The sequence below is a fragment of the Kogia breviceps genome, chromosome 19, assembly GCF_026419965.1.
Source record: "Kogia breviceps isolate mKogBre1 chromosome 19, mKogBre1 haplotype 1, whole genome shotgun sequence".
Classification (NCBI taxonomy): Eukaryota; Metazoa; Chordata; class Mammalia; order Artiodactyla; family Physeteridae; genus Kogia; species Kogia breviceps.
In genome coordinates this window covers 38,428,585-38,434,892 of record NC_081328.1, presented here as the reverse complement: position 1 = coordinate 38,434,892, position 6,308 = coordinate 38,428,585, and the positions used below count along the sequence as shown (strand labels likewise).

General features: G+C 50.4%; 1 pseudogene; it reads left to right on the top strand.

The window, feature by feature from the left end:
• The first annotated feature begins 3,179 nt into the window (after positions 1 to 3,179).
• On the top strand, positions 3,180 to 5,676 carry LOC131747062 (keratin-associated protein 16-1-like; annotated as a pseudogene).
• The last annotated feature ends 632 nt before the right edge of the window (positions 5,677 to 6,308 follow it).

Here is a 6,308-nt window from a genome sequence, read left to right as displayed (position 1 = left end):
AGGAAGAGAGTAATGAAACCAATAAACAAATCCACCAATGATAATAAGCACTAAAATCTAAACTAAGATAAACATAAAACTAGAAACAAATTAGATGCAGGAATCAAACCCCAAGTCTACACTTGCTCCCAAAGTCCACTGCCTCAACTTTGGGAACATTTGTCGTCTATTCAGGTATTCTTCAGATGCAGGGTTTAGCAAGTTGATTGTGGGAATTTAATCTGCTGTTCCTGAGGTGGTACAGAGAAATTTCCCTTTCTCTTCTTTTTTGCATAGTACCTGGGGTTCAGCTTTGGTTTTGGCCTTGATTCTGCGTGTAGGCCACCCTCAGGCATCTGTTTCCCCCACAGACAGGCGGGGGTTAGAGCAGCAGCTAGTAGGTCTCTCTTGCTCACTTAGGCTAGGGAGTGGGAGGGGTATGGTGGTCATAATTGGAATGAGGGGTGAGCCTGCGGTGGCAGAGGCTGGGGTGATATTACAACAGCTGTAGGTATGCCATGTGTTCTCCCGGGGAAGTTGTCCCTGGATCACGGGACCCTGGCAGTGGCGGGCTGCACAGGCTCCTGGGGGGGTGTGGGTAGTGACCTGTGCTCGCACACAGGATTCTTGGTGGTAGTGGCAGCAGCATTAGCAGTTCATGCCCATCTCTGGGGTCTGAGCTGATAGCCGTGGCTCATGTCCGTCTCTGGAGCTCACTTAGGTGGTGCTCTGCCTTCTGTGGGCACACAGAAAAGGAATCCCCTCTCCTCGTGCACCCTGAAACGATGGTCTCTTGCTTCTTTGGCAGGTCCAGACATTTTCCTGGACTCCCTCCAGGCTAGCTGTGGTGCACTAGCCCCCTTCAGGCTGTGTTCACACAGCCAACCCCAGTCCTCTCCCTGGGGTCTGACCTCCGAAGCCTGAGCCTCAGCTCCCAGATCCCACCCACACCCCCGGCGGGTGAGTAGACAAGTCTCTCGGGGTTGGTGAGTGCTGGTCGGCACCGACCCTCTGTGCGGGAATCTCTCCACTTTGCCCTCTGCACCCCTGTTGCTGTGCTCTCCTTCATGGCTTTGAAGCTTCTCCACCCCCACCCAACCCCCCATCCCCACCAGTGAAGGGGCTTCCTGGTGTGTGGAAACTTTTCCTCCTTTGCAGCTCCCTCCCAGAGGTTTGGGTCCTGTCCCTATTCTTTTGTCTCTGTTTTTTCTTTTTTCTTTTGCCCGACCCAGGTATGTGGGGATTTTCTTGCCTTTTGGGAGGTCTGAGGTCTTCTGCCAGCATTCGGTAGGTGTTCTGTAGGAGTTGTTCCACATGTAGATGTATTTTTGATGTATTTGTGGGGAAGAAGGTGACCTCCATGTCTTAATCGTCTGTCATCTTGAAGGTCTCCCCCAAGGACATATTCTGATTTAACAGGACTGGGGTGTGGACTGGCGATCTGTAATTTTCAAAAGCCCTCTCCTTAGGCAATTCTGATGTAAAATCGGGTTCAGAAACCTTGGACCACATGATCTGTTGGGGTTCCTCCCAGTTCTAAAATTCCACATCCTGTGAAGTACTGAGCATTCTATCATATCCAAGTGACCCATTCCCACCCCCCCATTCCCCTCTTTCCCCAATTCTCAGTCCTTCTAGCCCTTCTTGGAGACTGCTTTACCTCCAGGTCCATCTAAAAAGGAGAGGGAAGTTAAAAGGGAGAGAGTGTGTCTTTTGATCCAGCTCTGCATGCCCACTGTCACCTTCCACCTCTACCTCCCACTCCCAACCCCCTTTCTCTGGGTGCTGCTCTCCAAAGGGCAGAGTCTTCAGGCTCCAGGGATGCCATTATCATCCCAAGAGGATAACAAAGTACCAAAGCCCAAAATGGAGACAGGAATTTTGACCCATCTCAGGATCTACACATGGACCTGAATCCTCTGTGGATTCTAGTCTCTTTCTAAAGGTATTTTATTCCCTGGGATGATACTCTGGGTGTTTTGCATGCTAATCCCTCGTGCTGCCAGCTGGTCTATAAAGTTGGAACTCTTAAAAAAAGTGTACAGCATTTTCATTTTAATGCGATGTTTGGGATATTCAATGATCTGCTTCCTTCCTCCCTCCCTTCCTCTTTCCCCCCATCCTCTTCCTCCTTCTCCACCTTCAACACCACCACCACCGCCTCCTTCTGTCTAGGAAAGGGCTGGGCCAGGAGGGTTGCAGGCTCTGACTAGCGCTCTTCCAGCCCGTTTAGAGAGAAGTGTGAGTGTTCCGTTTCCATGCAGCTCAGAGGGAACGTGGCTCCCGGCCTCTTGCAATTTTATGAGGAGTGTCTCTGCATTTCATAGGGCAGTCATTACTGGTGACTAATGCTCACTCACCAAGCCCAAACAAGCATGTGGCACTGTACACATACCACACACAGACACAAATATTTGCCTTGCTCACATGGCCTGGGATGAGGATGCCCTTTCTACCTGGGAGGAGTCACATGACCAGACCTTCTAGGGCAGCCTCTACCTGCAGCAAAAGGCACAGGGCATCCAGCTTTTAGTTCTGCTTTTCCAGGACGAGCATCCATGGCAAAAGGGTCCTGGTCTCCTTACCTTCAGACTTGCCCTCCTTCTCCAATCCCTTCTCCAAAGACAGAGAGACCTTCTAAAGGTCAAACCTGGTCAAGTTACTCCTTTGCTTACAAATCCCAGGGGTCAGTATAAAACCCAAATTCTGATCATGGTCCACAAGGCCTTTTATGAGTGCCTGATAACCACTCTAGTCTAATCACTGTCCCATCCTGTCCCCTTGTACTTTTCATCCTGTCTATAGGACCGTTTGTTGCTCCCAGAATGTATCACGCTCTTGTCTTTGGTTTCCATAGCTGATTCTTTTCCTACCTTTACCATCCCTTTTTATCCTTCTTCCTTGAGGATTCAATGTGGCCATCCTATTACTTGAGAAAGCTTCCCTAACTTCCCCAAAACCATGCTGGTGTTTCTCCTGGGTGCCCCTGTATGTACCCATGTGTTGTAGCACTTGTACTGTACTGTACCATAATTACTTATGTATGTAACTTTCTTCTAAACTTGGGCTCCTTGTGGCAGGAATTACAAGTCATTCTTTTTGTATCCCTCACACAGATCCAGTGAAGACTGAGTTGAATGGATGAATAAAAGAGAAATTGAGTGAATGACTGCATAAATTAATGAATGAATGAAGGGATAATGAACGGTTGGCACAATAGCCCAGCTTCTCCAAAGGAGAGCCTGCCTTTTGCACTGATATTGAAAGAACATGGTAAGTCCTTCACTCAGCAAGGATGTCAGGCCTTGGTGTTTAGAAACCGAGGGTTCATTTTCTCCTCATGTCTGTCTCAAGCGGTAGCATTGACAAAATGCTTTGAGAAAGCATTCATGTTCTTTGCTTTTGTTCATAATGTCTTTGCAAAAGACCGCTTGTCTTTGCTTTTTACTCTTTGGGTCTCGGAGGTGTCTTTCATTTAGCAGCTGCTAAAATCACCAAAGGCAAGAAAGATTTTGGAGGTCTACTGAATTCTTGAGGTGGGGGGGGTGGGGCATGGAAGGAAAGGAGGGAGGAGAAGCAGAGAGGCTAGGTCAAGTGCTTTCCAGGGATAGGTAGAGCCAGCGTTCTAGGGGGAGCTGCTCACAGAACAGAATGGAGGACAGCATTGTGGACTGAGTCTGTGACACGTGGTTCCTGAAAAAAGTCTGTCCTAGCAGGATGGTGAAGACGAAGAAGAGTGGCCCTAGATTAGGGGGCAAACTGTGTGTGATCTTTAGCAAGTGACAAACTTTCTGATTCTAACCCCCTTTCTTTTTCTTCACCTATAATGGGGAGAGATGAGTCCCTGCCTCATGGGATTTCTGGTGGTTTAAAATTGTTGTAAAGTGCAGCATTTAAAATGCAGCCCAGATATCCCCTCTTCCACTGAGATCATCACTGGCCCTCTCTGATAATCCCTTTATGTCTATTGTTGAGTTTATTATGGCATTGCATGAGTCTGCTTGCCCACCAGAGAGCGAGATCCATGAGAGTGGGCACGTAGGTCTTATTCATGTGGGCATCCCCTGTGTCTGGCCCAAGGCCTGGTGCAAAGAACTAGAAGATGGTTAAATTACAAGTTCCTTCTTCTTCCTCTCTTCAGCATGCTCAGAAATACAGATCATTCAGCTTGGAGGCAATGATGCTTATTCCAAGACGACCTGTAGCTTCGAGGATCCCAAAGTTAACAAGTCAATAAACGAACAGCTTTTTTATCGGTAGATAAATAACTTCCAGATCAATAAACCTTGACGTAATAAGATGTACCTCTGAAAACTGGCCCAAACAGCAATGAGGAAAGGATGCAGGGGCTCAAAACAGCACATACCAGGGATGGGGGTATAAAAGTGAGGGCCCTGGAGAGCTATCCCCGTCAGGCAGCAACCTCTCAGCTCTCACAAGGGAGCAGAGACACCTCCACCGTGTCTGGAAACTGCTGTTCTCGGAAATGCACCCTCCATGCAAGCCATCTCCCTCTGCTCCACGGAGGTGAGCTGCAGAAAGCCAGTTAGCTTGCCCAGTTCCTGCCGGAGCCAGACATGGCAACTGGTGACTTAAGATAGCTACAGATCATCCAGCTGTGGCTCATAATGCCGTCGGCCCTCCTGTCCTGTGAGCAGCTGTGCCCAGCCTGTGTGCTGTGAGGCCCCTTCCTGCCAAGCAGTCCTCTGTGCACGCACTTCCTGCCAGCCCGTCCTCTGCAAGCCCAGCCGCTTCCAGCCAGTGGCCTGTGAGCCCCGCTGCTGTGCAGCTATCTGCACTGTGCCTAGTTCCTGCAAGCCAGTGATCTGTGAGCCCGCTTGCTGTCAGCTGGTGTGCCCCACACCTGGCTGCTGTCCTTCTGTCTGCTCTGTGGCCAACAGCTGCCAGTCTGTCTGCTGCGACTCCAGTCCCTGTGAGCCATCTGGGTCGGAGCCCAGCATCTGCCAGCCAGCCACGTGTGTTTCTCTGGTGTGTGAGCCCAGCTGCGTCTGCCCCGTCCTCTGTGTTCCGAGCCCCTGCAAGCCACGTTGTCTCCAGCACTTGCCAAGAGCCCTCTTGCTGCATCTCCAGCATCTGCCAATCTGTTTGCTCTGAGCCCAGCCCTTGCTCCGCAAGTGTCTGTGCGTCCAGGCCATGTCAACCTACCTGCTACGTAGTCAAGTGCTGTTGGTCCATCTCCTGTGAGCCCATTTCCTGCCCACCTACATCCTGCTGACCTCTCTGCTGCCCCCTGGGGTCTTCTGCATCTGCCATCTGCCAGCCAACTTGCTCTTGAACTTTCTACATACCCAGCTCCTGCAAACAACCTTGCGCCACTTCAGTTTCCTATCGCCCAATCTGCTCTGGACCCATCACCTACAGGCAGCCATATGTGACGTCCATCTCCTACCACCCGGCCTGCCCTCGCCCATAGTACTCCATCCTGCGCCGTCCAGCACGTGTCACTTCTGTCTCTTGCCGCCCAGTCCGCTCCTGCGTGCCTTGCGCTGACTTCTGCAAAAGGGATTGCAAGAAGTCCACTTCCAGCCAACCGGATTATGCTGATTCAACGCTCTGCAAGGCGGAGCTCTCAGAGGCCACTCCCTGCTACCCCACTGAGGCCAAGCCCATTAGTCCCACACCACCCAGGAGGCCACAGCCAGCCAGCCTGCTGCCACCAAGCCTGCTGACTGCTGAACTGGCCCCAGCCCACTGATTCCTGCAACGCATGCCTCCAGCTAGAGAGAAAATTTGACTGCCCTCCCCAAAGCTCATTCTCACTTAGAATCTTCCTTTCTGCCCCATCACCTGCCACCTGCTTATGCTTCAAAGAACTCATCAGAAATGTCAGTCCCCTAATGGCCCAAATGAAGGCCTCCTGAGCACAAGAGGGGGACATTCTGGGTTCTTGTCTGCTGCTGCCATCGAGCGGAAAAAGGCTGCTTTGCCACATCATCTCAAGTCTCTTTCCTGGAATAAATATGTTTCTGTCCTCATGCAAGTGCTCCCTTGATGTGTGTGCTCCTCTTCCTTGGGGACCTCTTCCATGCCATATAGATATTTAACTGTCCAATAAGCATGGCTAAGTTGAAGTGACACACTATTCTCACTGCTATCTGGTTCATGTCATATTCTCATCAGCTGACTTTCTTCATCTTTGAGAGCAGCTCCATTCATCCATTCAACCATCCAAGAAGCTTTATTACATAGCTGTTAGGTGCAAGAGACTGTGATGGGTTCTAGGAATGAGAAGACAGAAGTTTCAGCCTCACTCTCGGGACGACGCTTACTCTCTGATGGGGAGACAGGCAGAGAGGCAATTACTACAT